The sequence below is a fragment of the Equus caballus genome, chromosome 27 (assembly GCF_041296265.1).
Source record: "Equus caballus isolate H_3958 breed thoroughbred chromosome 27, TB-T2T, whole genome shotgun sequence".
Lineage (NCBI taxonomy): Eukaryota > Metazoa > Chordata > Mammalia > Perissodactyla > Equidae > Equus > Equus caballus.
In genome coordinates, this window is record NC_091710.1 from 55500011 (window position 1) to 55514645 (window position 14635).

The 14635-nt window shown below is 37.8% G+C and overlaps 1 long non-coding RNA gene across 2 annotated transcripts in view; it reads left to right on the plus strand.

Moving 5' to 3' along the window:
- The window catches only part of LOC138920997 (uncharacterized), a 31821-nt gene extending 21280 nt beyond the window's left edge, over positions 1-10541 (plus strand). Inside the window, exon 5 of one of the 2 annotated variants that reach the window (XR_011433118.1) lies at positions 10099-10541. This is a non-coding gene — a long non-coding RNA (uncharacterized lncRNA). Of the gene's footprint in view, positions 1-7101 lie in introns of both variants that reach the window. The other variant, XR_011433117.1, reaches the window with a different exon arrangement.
- The last annotated feature ends 4094 nt before the right edge of the window (positions 10542-14635 follow it).

Below are 14635 nucleotides of genomic sequence, written 5' to 3' on the forward strand. Positions count from 1 at the left end.
TGCCCAGTGGCATAGTGGTTAAGTTCACGCACTCCACTTTGGTGGCCCAGGGTTCATGGGCTTGGTTCCTGGGCACAGACCTATGCACCACTTATTAAGCCATTTTGTGGCAGGCATCCCACATATAAAGTAGAGGAAGATGGACAAAGATGTTAGCTCAGGGCAACTCTTCCTCAGCAAAAACAGGAAGAATGACTGTGGATGTTAGCTCAGGGCTAAACTTCCTCAAAAAAATAAAAAGTTAATCTAAAGAAATAATTTTTATGTAATAACCTGAAATGTTTTCACTATATTCAGGAATATTGTAGTGAAGATGGGTACAATGACATAAAACACTATTTACTTTAGCTCAACTCTTTCATTGCATAACTATCTGGAATTACATGTGTCTAAATCTAAGCTTCACTCAAAACATTTGGTAGAACTAATGTTATATCTCTAAGATCATTTATGATTTGAAAAATAGCAATTGTTTTTGTAACATCAAATATTCTTATACTAGGGAAATGAAAGCTGACGTTTTATTTGTTGAGCTTTGAGATGTTGAATTGAGTTGCTGAAGATATTTTTAGGTTATTATTGAATACAACAATTGGATGCTTAATAGATACAAAGAGACTTGTACAGTGTGGTAATACCAGTCTTAATTAAAATAGATGGTAGGAAGGAAAAGCTGCTGACTGGCCAAATAACAAGCTGCCTATAGGCAGGTTAAAATCAGAAATTTTCAGATTGCTATGCAAAATTACTACACCTGGCAGAGAACTTGAAGCAACTGGCTCAGGCCTTTCTTAGAGCAGATGCACCAAGATTTTTAATGAATCCATATTTCATATTATGTGTATATATTTATACCTATATAATTTTTAAAAACGTATTGAGATTGCAAAATGCTTTGAAGAGTACTTGGCACAGATAAAATATTATGCCAGTGTTTACTAAATGACTGCGTGCACAAATGAATGAATTCCACTTGATAATGTCTCAGTTCCACTTAATAATGTCTCAACAAGACCAGGAGTTGCTCAGTGACAGTTACATAGAGTAAAAGGCATATTGGCTTCCCAGGCAAGTCTAACGCTCATGAATAAATGTGATTAGATGTTAAGAGATATCAGTCATTTTGATACACTCATAGTCTGTGCTCAGATACCTAGAGGACCAAAATGGAAATCTTCACAGAACCATAAAGCATCTCCTAATTAACCGATATGAGTAATGCCATCTTTAAGGAGAAGAGTAAAAACAACATCATTTTGCAAACATTAGAAATAATTGCTTTATGATCAAAGGAAATTCTTCAGTGTTTAAGACAATTCTTCTATAACGGTATTAACGTTGAAATATGTTCTAAGAATATTGGAAAACGTTTTAAAACTGTACCGTAAAGTTCACTCTAACACTCCACTTACTCACTTTATCCTGAGTTTTGTGTTTGTTGAGTGTACCTTTAAGTTTCTTGGCGATGTCTGAGCTTGAGTTCATCCCTCCGTAAACGTGTGTTGAGTGCTCTAGAATCTAAATTCTTTTCAGGCATTCACCAGTATTTATTTCCAAAGGGAAACTTTTTGCTTCTTAAAAAACAAATCCATGTTCCGAAGTCACCTGTGGTTTCAGTGATGGCTGGGTGCAGGGCTCCTGGGGGCCGTGATGGTCTAGATTGTAGAGAGAGCTACAGGTAGTGAGAGGGTTGTGTGAACAAGCTTCTACCCCACAGGCTGAAGAGAGATTGGAGGCGTGAATCTCCTTGGCGGTGGGCCTGAGCTGACCGCACCCTCATATCAGAAATGATCGCTCGAGGCAGTTCCGTGAGGAGAGCTGGTGGCCTTATCTCGGTGTGCTACTCCTCCTGTGGACCCCTGGTGCGCGCAGCCCTACGGAAACCCCACGGACCAGGGTGGGAAGTGGGCAGATGGCAGCAGGACAATTCAACTTATGTCACCAAATAAGTGGGAGTAGATGGAGGGCAACACATTCTCAAATGCCCATGGAATATATATTATCTTTTTCGTATTAATAAAATTTCGACAATAGAAGAAAAACATAGATTTACTTAAAATAAATCTTTAGAGTCAGTGAATGGTAACAGATAAAGCACAGGTGTTGTAAAGCCTAGACAGTATCGGCTCTGGCACTCCTTAACCATTAAAAATGTCGCTTAAATCTGTGAGTTATCTGCTCTTGTATGTCAAAGAGGGCCTTTAAATTCATTGCCTTTCATTAAATGTCTTTGAGGAAAAGGCCAGGGATAGATAGATAGATGATTGATGATGGATAGGTAGACAATAGACAGTAGATGATTGCTATCCATAGAGGATAGATATATAAATAGATATATAGATATAGATGATAGATGTAGATGATTGATAGATTTAGATGACTGATAGATAATAGACACAGATAGGTAAATAGGTACGATAGATGATAGAGGCAATAGATAGAAGACAGATATCAATAGATAAGTCAGATAGACATGATAGAGAGAAGATATTTTAAATGGAAATTTGCAGAATTAAATTACTAATATGGACACACATGATTATTTTCATTACACATCGCTGAATATGACATTTCCCAGTTACCCTGGAAATGCGATAAAGTGTGGATACTTTTGTCCTTATTTTCATTTTAGTGGAAAACTCGAATTCACTAGGGAGCAGTAAGCTGTATTCCTTTACCTTCTTTGATGCTTTGTTCATTTAACACGAAGTTATTCAGCAAATAATTTTTCTTAAATGTTTACATTATGATAAGTTAGAGGTATGTAAGATATAGATGCATGCAGACCAGGATGTAACAAAATGTTAGCTCTAATACTGAAAACTTAACAATCTTGGATAAGAAAAAGGAAAAATATTTACTGCCTATAACTGCCGAATATCACTATGGTATTCAATGATATTTAATAAAAATTACCAAAGAAAAATTTATTATCTAAAATAGCATATTTTCCAACTGCCTGTCCCAAATCCCCAATTTCTAGAGTATGCAGAGTGGATTTTGTTAACATTAGACGTTATTTTTTTCAGTTTTTATAATTTAGGCAGAAGTCTAGAAAGAGTTTAACAAACAATAATATAAAACTTGAGGGAAAAATCTCCTGCTCCTCTTTATGTGTGTGTGGGAGGAGTGAGAATTATACGTGAAGTATACAGAATATTCTGTACAGTATTTTTGTGGAAGAATCTGTAATTGATATTGGAGGAGTCCTTTTCCAGATAAAGCGCCTATGTACTCACCTAATTAGAAGGAGTTTCCACATAACTTCTGAGTGCTGGAAAGCAACAGCTTTGATTTACTCAGGGTGGGGAGGAGGGAATCAATGTTAAGCAATTGTGAATATTTGTTACTTAACTCAGAACGAAATAAAAACAAGAGTAGAAAAATAGTAATAATTTGCTTAAAAATCACACTTTAAAAATTTCTATTTTAGAATTTTCACATCAAGAAATTGACTTTGATGGTTCGCTCAGCATGGAAGTTGACCATGGACTTGTTGCGGGTGAAAAAGGATGATGTCTGAAGTCAGCAAATGTTGCTTATAGATTTCAGTAAGGAAGCTGAGTGGTTTTTTTTGCATTAGAAGAGCTAATTTTCATTACGCAAGTCTCCCAATAGCCAGCTAAGCCTCTTAATGAAGAGAATTACTGCTGCTATACTAGCATATTCTTGGCCAATATCTAAGTGTCATAAGGTACTTGAACTGCCAAAAGGAAACCATGACCCAAGTCTGCTTAGTGTATCCATTCAGTTGAAAACAAAATATGTATTCACTGAAATACAGCATGCAGCACTGGCATTCTCATTAGTTTAAACTTGTAGATTCCAGTAATTCCTTTGAGCCACTGTGAATCTCATATTCATCCTTGAGATACATAAGAAAATAAGACAAGTCATGTTCAACACTTGCAAGAAGTCAATCATAAATATCTTCCTTTTTTGTGGATCTCGTGTCAAAGACGGACATTAATTTTGTCACCTGGCGGAGCCAAGTGTTTTATTTTTCCCCCAGTTTCCTAGTCCACTTGCAAATGAAGGCGGTGGAGCTATGCATAATGTGGATGTAATACTTTTTATCATATTTCATAGTAGCACAGACCTGCCTTTCTCTCATTCCTAGTTTTCTGTGTCCTTTGCAGTTTCTCAAAGGAGAATTTCAGCTCTTAATTAATTCTTCTTGCATTACAACAGAGTTCCTCTTCACACCAGAGGTTATTTTAGAAAATTCTGTGAAGTGAATAGCATTCCATTAATTCTCTTAGCGAAGGAAGTTCTTTCAAGGGAAACAAACTTAATTGCTATTCAAAATTATTCATGATTTTAAAATGTTTGCTTTCTTTTTTCAAGTGTTCACTTTTCTGTGGGTGACAGGTTTTTGTTCCAGTCTATCTTGTAAGGTTATCTGTACAGCAAACATTCTTGGAAGATAGCCATAGCATCTCCCTCCCAGGAAGAGGGTAGGTTTGTTTCATGACCAGGATAATAAAGATTACGTCTCCAAGGCGAAGTCTGGGCAGACATGTTAGCAGCCTGATTTAAAATACGGGAGTTCTCTACACTCGGGCTTCTTCATTTGTGGTGTAGACCCACAGCATCCCCCTGGGCCCACCTTCACAACACCCCCACGGCCCTTGGGGAACAAGAGGCACCTTTGCAGACTTGAAGCCTTTGTTGACGACCGTGCCATGAGTAATAAAGTCCTTGACTCTGAGCCAGGCGTCCTGTGTCTCCTGCCAGCATCTATAAAAGTGCGACCATTTGAACTGTTAGCTTGCAAGCGGGGAAAAACATCTCAGAACTCTCACAATTCTTAATAAAAGATAAGATAAATTTACACCCTGAATTCCCAAACTGAAAACAAGGAATCATCCTTTGCTATGCAGTTGAAATTGTAATCAATCTATCCCCAGGTTGGGTTTTTTTCTGCACTGTCCCTCAGATATTAGAACCACCTCGGAAGAGGATCATGATGTTTTCTTAGGTTTGTTCCAGGAGCGGGAGGAGAAGGATTCGAATGCCGTCAGTATAGAAAGAGTCAATGGATAATTTATTAGATTAGTTTGAGTCTTTTATCTCAGGTATATAACAAGCTATAAAACAAAATTTGGATCCATAATAAGGCAAATGCATTTATTTATTGACTGGATCCCTCCAGAATCTGACATGGAAGCGCCTGGTAGGTTGGTGAGGCAGGTCCGTTTGAGTATCTGCGTTATTGCCATGATGGAAGTGCTCACTGAATGGAAACTGTGAAAACCTATGCAATTAAAGAGCAGAAAGCTGGGCAAACCATTCTCAGTAAGTGGTCATCAGAGCAGAGTAACTGGAGAGGCTGTGTTTTATCTCAGCTGTTGGAAGAGCAGAGCGAGGAGAGCAGCAATGCAGACTGCACGGTTCGTTGCGACTAACTGACATTTAGGAGCTACCTAAACACTTAAATACTTCATTCTTTTCTTGTCAAAGCTGATAATTGAGACTCAGTGGGATGATTCTCCCAAAGCACCGTGACCTGAAACAGGGCCTGAGGCTGATGTGCTGCTCCAAACTCCAGTTCAGATTCCCTTTTTCATCTCATTTTTATGGAAGACGACAATAATTGCAACCGTGAAGCTCTCTTGTTTGTTAATAGCAACAGTAACAACACCATAAAGCACCCTAGTGTCCTGGGGCAGAGGTGACAGCAAATTTACAGTGCACTTGTTCAACTGATATTAATATTTCTCGAGTAAATGATTGAAGCTAAAGATGGGTGTTTAATCCGTGTTTGGTTTAATCACAGTTCAATCACTTATTATTGTATTAAGACTGGACTTCCCAAGCATAGGGACCTCACCCTGCTGTTGCGGCTTTGACGTGACGGCCTCCTCTGCTGAACTTGGAAAGTGATATTTATTGTTGACCTTAAAGTCATTACTTAAGTGATATTACTCACTCAAGGTTTTGTATGCTTTCTAAAACTCCATTGCGAAAGAGGAAAACATCAATAACAAAATGCAATGCCTGGTAATAAAATGTTTCATTTCATTGTGATGGGCCTTAGAAGAATTTCGTTAAAATCATCTCGTCTGCGGTGTTTCTTCAAAGGAAAAGTCCATCTTCGGTTTTAGTGTGATCTTTTTCCCAACATATTGCACATTGTTTATAAAATCTGGTCTTAAAACTAGAACTATATGTGTTTATTTTTTTTCTGGTTCCATCCAATTCTTTTCTAGTTTTGCTGTATAGAAAGCCAATGTATAGAAACTCCCATAATTTGGTTCCATGCTTTATATTTAGTGTGTAGGACACATATATAAAAGGACACCACATTAATCTTAGGTGTCCTTAGGAGGCTAAGGGATTTTTATGTATGTACAAATTGGCAAACGAAAGCATAAAAACATCTGTACTTTATCTCTATGTAAAGATTCATGATTGATGAGCAAGGCATGAGATGTTTTAGTCATACAAAGGAGAGAAAAAATAATTTTAAAAGAAATAGCACTGCTTATGCTTTTTGAATCTTTTTCAGAGTTCGCCCCAACCACATCTCCGGAAGAACAGTCTCTCTCAGTTGACCTGTTGTGTTTATATCAAATTTTCTTGGTATCAGAGTTTGTTTAAAATTATCTGTTTATAAAACCACCTTCTTCATTAAGCTGTGTGTTCCTCAAGAATAAAGAATTTGTCTTAACTGATTTATTTTCCTGTAAGACTCCAGCTCAGACTGCAATCTTTGTTTTCAGAGAATGTGTGCTGAATTAATGAAGGACTCTATAGAAGAGCTCGGTATTCAGAGGCTTCAATGAGTTATGTTATACATATTCACGTGGATTGTCCACGGGATTATAGAAACATTGAAGTTTTATGTCTTCATCTCCAAAGGAAGAGGCTTACAAGGGAGTGTATTCAAGACGCCGACCCTGAGAATATTTGCTGTTTCAAAATTTTTTTTCTCTCTCTTCTAGTAATTAAAAAAAATTGTTTGCAAGCCCCAAATTAAAACTGTTACTCCTTTTTTTAATATCAACATTTAAAATAATACTATCAAATACAAGTTATAGTGCCAATCAAATTTAGCTCAATTTATGACCTTCAAATATCTAAAATCTCTCATTACAGAGACTTCTCATGTTAATGGCAGGCTTTTCCAAACCTCTCTGTGCAGATGAGAGAAGGCAAGAAAACACCTGAGAATTTGAGTTGCCTTCCACAATGCAAAAGGAGAATCATGTTATAAAAATAAAACAAACAGAACAAAAACCATATGGGAAAGCTATGCAAAGGTGGAACTATGACAGCCCCCAAGGAGAAATACAAACCCACCACACAACGTCAAAACCATGTTATGGAAACGAGCTTGGAAAGAATCTCTTCTTTCATCCAGGGTCAGTGCCACCATCTGTGCAAAATGCACAGTGGCATAGATGATTGGCAGCTGGAGATGAAGAAACAAGCCTCACAAGGTAGGCTGAGTCCGTATTGACATCGTAAGATGTGGCGGCGGGCCCGAGTGGACAATCTGGAGCTCGGTGTCAGTCAAAGCTGAATTCTGATCCCTGTCCGTCTACGTATTTGCCAGTGGACTCTGTGAGAGACGAGGTTCCTGGGAGCTTTCAGACTATAAATCTCTTCGCTGTGCATGGGTTATCCCAACTTTTAATTTACCCATTGCTTTGTAGGATGGTCAGTGATTTAGTATCAGATTGGGATAAACGCAAACAGATGAATCAGAAAATGTTATTTAAATAATAGAATAAAAAATGAAACTACAATTGGTAAATTTCTCTTTCTACCTACCTATTTTAGGTTTCAAGAATTCTCTCTTAAATAATTTCCAAAATCCAGCCTACATACAGAAAAATCTGTACAATGTAACAATAAATACTCTAATGGAAAATGATACTGTGTGGCTACTCAAAGACTATGTTAGATCCTGAAAGCATCATCGCAGAGCTAATAAAAATTAGGATAAAAACGTGCTATGAACAAACAATAATGTATTTTATTCATTCCTTTTTCTGTTCATTCATCAAACATTTACTGAAATCCTTCTATAGTCCTTTAAGAGCTAGTGTTTTGGAGGAAAAAAATACACCTACTATAAAGATCTAAGCTTGAAACTAATGAAAATAAACAGCAATAATAGAAAGTTAACAATTGGGTTATTACAAAGCAGAACATCAATGGAAGCTCTAAAGTTACAAAAATGGTATAGGTTGACAGACTCCTTAAATGATGCAGTTCCAAGACACAATTTTATGCAAACAGCTTTCTCTAACAGACATATGGACATTTCTTTTCAGAACCATTTTCCTGTGTTTCTTTGGGAGAGAAGGTCTCCACAGGAGTGGGGACAGTTATGTGGTGAACAGACCATCTTTCCTGTCCAGACATTTCTGACCGGGATGAGATTAGTGTCCTTCATGCGTCACTATGAGTGGCCTGAAAATGTCTCCTGGAATTTGCAGCAATTTGAATCTAAGGAAAATATAGTGCAATCTCAAAATCATCAATTATCATAAGGTCACTCCCCCAATTTTTTATTGTACAGCAATCAAACTTTGCATCTTCCTCAAGGATGACTCTAGTTATATGGCCAAGACTATGTCTTTCTCATCCGTAAAGTGCTTGACATCAAACACTTAGGATTGAGCAAGCTTATTCTAGATGATGGGATTTCCCTGGCTCAGAGGTTGGCCATAGTTGATGTGCATTGTCAGTCCTGGCCTTCCACTAGGAGGGCACTCCTGGGTAGAGACGTGTCCACTCCTATTCTCTGGCGTGGTCATTGAGAGTCTCCCTTCTCTGACTCTTTCTCTTCAACAAGGGTGTCAGTTGCCCTCCTCCTGTACTCGTGTTAACCAGGCCATCAGTTTTGGGGGCTGTGGCTGGGGGGGGGGGGGGGATGTTATTTTCATGGTGTTATTTTCTGAAGTCCTTTCAGAGAAATGATTTTTAATCAGAATCTAAAAGTCTTGCCATTTGGAGGGTAAAGGAATCCAGCATCCTCATGTTATTTTTGTCCTGTTAATTGTCCTGTGGGTCCAATTCACAGAGGTCGCACAGCAGCTCCTCACGCATCGCAGTGTGAGGATGAAAGACATGGGTGCAGCCCAGGAAGGAAAGGCACAGAGTAACAAACTGGAAAAGCATATCGTCAATGCTTTACTTGTATGCGAAAAATGAAGTTAAGTATAAAGAAAGGCTCCTACTCACATTTTAAATTTTCATTTGAATATTCACATTTTGTGTATTCGATGTACACTGTGTCCTTCACATTTTGGAAGTGATGGGTCCTTGGCAGCATTTTGTAGTGACAACAGCATAGGGAGAGCTTTGTCCCGGTACGAAAAAGAAGACAGGAGAAGTGGGCATGGAGCAGCTAGCGCCATCTCCCGCTTGCCTCCCCCTCCAGGGCAGAAATCAGAGGTGGGTGTTTCTCTTCTCCATTTGATGTTTTCAGGGGATTAGCAGTTGTGTTTATGTCTTTTGAAAATAAGAATAAGAGAGGAAAAACAACCCACAGTCTATGACCCACTCTGTGTTAGCTGGAGGCAGGTGCTTTGATTTCTTCTTTAACATCAACTCATTTTTCCTTTCCTGCAATAAACTAAGGATTTGAGCAACGACAAGGGTGAGGGCAAACTTGTTTATATATTGAACAAGTTATTCTGTATTTATACATTGTGCTCACTAGTTTAGATATGGGGTGGGGAGGAATCTGCGGAAAATGCTTCACATGAGCATACATTCCTCAAAAGATACCATGTTATAATGATAATAACAAGACATCAGAAGCCATGTGAGAGCAAGGGCCAGATTCCTCCTTATTGATTGAACTTCAGGATCAGATTAGAGATGTTAATGCAATAACGGAATTTTTATTATGTGCTGGTTAACTCCCCTCCCTCTGCTGGGCTTACTGTGCAAGTTGCTCAAAAACGAGGAAGCAAAGAAAAAAACAGTAGAGGAGCATTTTGTACCATGAAGTCTCTGCATTTAGGCCTTTGGTATGGTCTTCAAAAGGCATAAGAAGCATGGTGGTGGGATTGTGGTCCTGTGAGAAGGCAGTGATAAGCATGACACTTGTGACTAATAGGAGAATTTTATTTTCAGATGGAATGCCCTTGAAGATAAATGGAACGGGGCAAAATGCTAAAACCCTCTTCTGACACCAGATGGAAAATTGGCATCATTATGAGCAATTTGTATCCTCAGCACCAGCGAGATTATGGCTGTCTTCGGATATATGGTCATATAACTCCAAATAGAATTTAAAATGCATTCTCTTCTGGTGCTCAGGAGTTTCAAGATCTTTCAGTGTTCCAGGAAGAGATAAAATAATGACTTTACATCAGATTCTGATAAATGGAGAATGCATATTTTAATCTCTAGGGTAACCTCTAAGAATTATAAACAAATAAAATGTATAATTTCAAAGATAATGGATGGACAGAATAAAATAAAAATATAACAATCCAAAGGGAGGAAAGAAAAATAAAAATATAGAACAGGTGATGAAATAGAAAACAAATAAAAAGTTGGAAGATTTAAAGCCAGATATAGCAGTAATTACAATAAATGTAAAATATAAGTTGAAATGCTCTAATTACAGTCAAATATTGTAAGAATGAATAAAAAAGTAACAACTATATGGGCTAAAATAAGTGTGGCATATTAGCCTTAGACTCAATATCATCAAGAATTAGTTTAGACGTAACACGTGGTTGTAAATAATCTTGTACCAGGTTTATTTTTGACAGGATTTAGAACATGCTACCCCAAAATGTGGCACCTGCCATATTGGGTATTTTAAGCTGAAAGAATTTGAGAAACGGCAGGTACAGGAAGGATTTGCTGCTGTTCCCATGAAGCAAATCATAAAACCCTCACGTGAGAGGTGTGGCCCCCGGACCTGGAGGCACAGAGCATCCTTATTTCTGAAGAAGGGATGCAGAGAGGAATCTGGAGGAGCAGGCTTTGCTGTGTCGTTCCCCAGTTCACTAACTGGCTCACCTTTGTGCTGTCACGTCTTTCCATGGCTGCACCCTTCATCAAACCTAGCGTAAAAATGCTCAAGCTTAACCACTTCTTTTGGTCCTCATTTCCTTGTGAAGGCTCCTGTGTCACGTAAAATTTATATTCAGTCAATTTGTATGCTTTTCTCCCGTCAGTCTGTTGTTTGTTCCAAGAGGCCCAGCCGAGAACTTAGAAGGGTAGAGGAAAAAGATATTTTTTCTCTCTACATTTTCCAAACAATAATTAACTTTTACCAGTTATTAGTCCTTACAGAACTTATTGAATGAAGCTGTGAAGAGGCAAAACTCATATTATCACCACATTTTACCAAAGAAAATCATGTGTTCTGGGATGGGCGAGCGTGGACCCACACCACTTTTGTCTCTGGGTCCAGTGTCTGCTTTCACTACCTTTATATATATATATACACTATGGACACACACATACATACTGTATCACTTATTGGTGTATGTAAACCTCATCAGTATAAATGCTTACTGTTTTCCTTTATTTTTCATTTTGTCTAAAAACTCATTTATGTACAGAACTGAAAAAAAAGCATCAACACTGGAATTAGATTGATTTGAGTTTGAATAATACTTTGTCATTAAATGTGGGTATAATATTAGGGGCATGGATGAAGCTGGGAGCATTGCAATCATCTCTCTGATAAAGTAAAATGTGCCTGGCACTGTAATTTGCATTTTTATACTTTATTATAATTAATCTTCACCACAACTCAATAAACATGGCATTGTGCCCATTTTCCAGATGAAGTGACTAATATATGGAGGGGTTAAATAATTTGTTCTACTTCCATTACTTAGTAACTGTTAGATGCTGGATTTGAATTCAAAGTTGATTTAAAAGCCCATGTTCTTTTCTCCACAAGAGTGTTTTCCAAAGTGTGTTCTTTGGAGCAACAGTTCCCAAAAGCATTCCAAAAAATGGAGGGTGGTAGATGTCAGACAGGTGTACCAAAACCTAGGTTTGAACCCTCTACATTCCTGGTCCATAGCATGCATTAGCATCCCAAAGACTCAGACAGAGATTGCAGTGAAGCCAGCCAAACATAATGCAGGTGTTTTCCACATTGGGACCTTGCTCTCATGTGAAGTGGACAGATTGCCAACAAGCAACACTGATATTTTCACAGAACGCGCTGGGAAACACTGCTGTCCATTCAGGCTGTCTCTTGAGCAATTTATTTAGGCCAAAATTGCTTCATTGGGACTTTAGGAATAACATGTTCTTTTCAGAGTTGTGATAATTAAATGAGATTATGCAAATAATAAGTCTACTTGTTTGCAAACTGAGTCAGTGATATGCTTGCATAAAAAGAACCAACACAACAGACAAATTTTTCACACTAGTCATAATAGCTAAAACTTTATTGACCAGCCATTATTTGCCCGACACTGTTCTAGGCACAGAAGATACAAAAAGTCAAAGCAGACAGATTCCTCCTCCTGCCCTTAGGGAATTAAGGACAGAGTTGGTAAGTCAAATTCAGTGAGTAGATAATAGGAAAGCACAGTTAAGGCCGTGGAGGAGCTATGAGAAGAAAGCACTGCTGTAAAAATATCTAAAGTTCTTAGAACAAAGTTTGACCTAGTTTCTGCTACAATTGAAGAGCTCAGCACTTGAGTTCTCTTTGTTACCAGAGGAATTTAAAATTGCTTATGATCCGGTCAAGTGATGTGTTTTTTTACCCATGTTAGGGACCATCAGTCAACTAGTTTCTGGTATTCTTGGCCAATCTGATCATGATTGTAAATGCTTGAACATTTTCACATTGATAAAAATTGATGCTCTGAAAAGTTACTGATTGGCAGTTGATTGAACACAACTGGTTTATTTATTTTTATTTAATACAATTACCGTTGTGAATATAACATTTCTCAGTGTGTCAAACTGCAGTCAAAGCCGTGTGTTTTCAAGGGATTTGACTCTGCTGATTATTTCTCTTCAGACTAGTGATTTTTAGCCTGAGATCTAATTACTTCATGTTACTTGGGGATTGAGATAGAGTTAAATTCAAAGACCTCCTTGTCAGGCTTATGACAAGAAAAAAAAAACTAATTCCTCAAATCGTACTCAAGATACTTAGATTTCGGGATTACCCACTTTCACATTCTAGTTACTTCTCCTGTTTTTCTCCTTTGTCTTTCTGACCGTATAATCACTATGGTCACACTTTTCCTACAGATACAAGAAGTCCTTTCAGAGACCCATGCTGAAATGAGGTATTTCAGTTGAAAAGCCATGAGTAAAGAGTTGGGAAACTTAACTTACACCCCAGTTCTGCCACAGAAAACATGCTGTCTTATTTGAACTAGTCAGTTAATCTGCAATGGGCCTTAATCATCTTTATAATGAAGAAATTAGGTCAGATAAACTGAAAGGAACTTTTTCTCTAAAACTCTTGACTCCAAAGAGGCTGAGCTCTTAATTGCTACACGATTATGTAGTTCTTGGTTTTAACATGGTCTTAAACTTACTCAGAAAGACACGTACAATGATTCTTGAACTTCCAGTCTCAAGCCTGGCATGTAAGGGACTTTGAAGTTGTCTTTCCCATCCTCACAACAACAAAAAAGATGGACAAAGTGATAATCAACAACTCTCCTTACAGCCTTTAGATAATTGAGGTCAAGGGGCAAACCACTGCCCCCCGCCCCACAATGGGAGAGACAGGCAGAAAGAGAGAATTACATCTCACTGAAACAGAAGCCCAGGAGCAGAAACCTCTGCTGGATCCCAAAACAAGAGGAATACAATTGAAAGAATTTCATATCTCAGATCCTCTTTAGGAAAAATTCTCCAAGAAAACCCAAAGACAACAGAAGACAAAATAAGGAGAGCAGAGGAAATTTTAGCCTCCAACACCTATAGGTAGAGCAAACAGTAACCACAGCCTAACTCCCAGGCATATAAACATACAATCTCATGATAAGGTCTATTTAACTCAGCTCCTTTAACCCAGTATGTCATGTCTGACTTTCAACAAGAATGTTGTAAGGCATACTGAAAGAAAATGTAGTTTAAAGAGACAGAGCAAGTGTCAGGACCAGATTCCTATAGGACAGAGATGTTGGAATTAATCAGACTGGGAATGTAAAATAAGTATATGCTAAGGGCTGTAAGGAAAAGAGTAGATAACATACAAGAACAGATGTGTAATATAAGTATAAGGATGGAAACTCTAAGGAATCTAAAGGAAATTCTAGAAATTAAAAAGAAAAGGCAACAGAAATAGAGAATGCCCTTGATGGGCTCATAGGCAGATGGGACACAGCTGAGGAAACAATCAGTGAACTTGAGCCTAGGTCAATAGAAATGTCTAAAACTGAAATGCAAAGAGAAAAGAAAGGATGAAAATGAACAGAACACTTAAGACTATGGGACAATTACAAAATGCGCACATATATAGGCACATCATATTTAAACTTCGTAAAATCAAAGACAAAGAGAAACATTTTAAAGAAGCCAGAGGAAAAAAAATTATTTATCCATAGAGGAACAAGAATAAAAGTGACATTGGACTTCTCACAAACCATGCAAGCAAAAAGAAAGTGGAATGAAATAGATACAGCGTTAAAAGAAAAAAAAACAAACCTAGAAGTCTGTATCA